Below are 999 nucleotides of genomic sequence, written 5' to 3'. Positions count from 1 at the left end.
TTTCAGACCAGAACTCTGTCTGAAGAGAACTTTCTTGGTTTGTTTAAAAATATCTTACCGTATAACATAAATTTACATCTGAATTAATCTAATCAGATCAAATTTTCTTCTTCATATAGTATAGAAACATCAGAAACTATTTGACTGGTAATCGAGCTATCAATAAGCTGACACTAAAATTTAATGCATAATTAAATGGGATAATTATTTTCATGTAAAACAAAACTTTATACTTAATAAGACCACAGGGATTACATAATAACAGTGTTACTGAGATTTTGATTTAATGTATTGTTTGGTATTTGTAGATCTATTATTGTATTGTGATTACAATTGCCTTCTTCTCCATTGATGCATCCTAATTTAAGATTACTGATTTTCTAATACATAATTAAAGTGAAATTATTCTTCCCTACCATTACATAATTAATTTCTTCCTACCATTAGGTAGATACCTGAAAGTTAATAGATTAATTAAAACGAATTTATTAAGACATTTAAACTGTTTACCTCATTTCTCACATATATTTTTGACACCAAACATTATAAATAAATCAAAAAAAATATTCGTATACCAACTGAATTCATATGATATTTCATTCTTTGAATAATAAAAGTACTTTTTACAGGTTTATTTGGCATTGTTTGCATTGTTTTTGTTGTTTTCTGTTCTGTTTTTGTGCGAATTTAACAACTCCACGATTAACCTTAAACATAACCTTAAACTACACACCATAACTAGGGATGTACAATTCGAATCGATTATTATCAAATCGACGTGATTTTTATCAAACGATTTTTGGTATAATCGATCTTTTTTTTAAATCGAAGACCGATTTTATTTATACAGTTTTACAGGTTTATTTATTTGTTAGAATTTAGAATAAGGAAAAACACTTTAGTTTTGCTGAATATTTGTTTGCAGTGCATTCCTAGTAAAAGGCCATCTAGCAATGAACTGAAAAATTATGTAAGTGCTCGCTGCCGCATGCGCCGATG

The 999-nt window shown here is 27.8% G+C and overlaps 1 long non-coding RNA gene across 1 annotated transcript; it reads right to left on the bottom strand.

Moving 5' to 3' along the window:
* Positions 1–295: 295 nt before the first annotated feature.
* On the bottom strand, positions 296–565 carry LOC115883970. Its single transcript, XR_004050481.1, has 3 exons — positions 511–565; positions 417–455; positions 296–358 (listed from the first exon to the last, which is right to left on the bottom strand). It is a non-coding gene; the product is annotated as an uncharacterized LOC115883970 (long non-coding RNA).
* Positions 566–999: the final 434 nt, after the last annotated feature.

Source organism: Sitophilus oryzae, unplaced genomic scaffold, assembly GCF_002938485.1.
Source record: "Sitophilus oryzae breed Bouriz unplaced genomic scaffold, Soryzae_2.0 scaffold_2006_pilon_pilon, whole genome shotgun sequence".
NCBI classification, from domain to species: Eukaryota; Metazoa; Arthropoda; class Insecta; order Coleoptera; family Curculionidae; genus Sitophilus; species Sitophilus oryzae.
The sequence above is the reverse complement of the archived record's forward strand: the minus strand, read 5'-3'. Positions and strand labels throughout refer to the sequence as shown.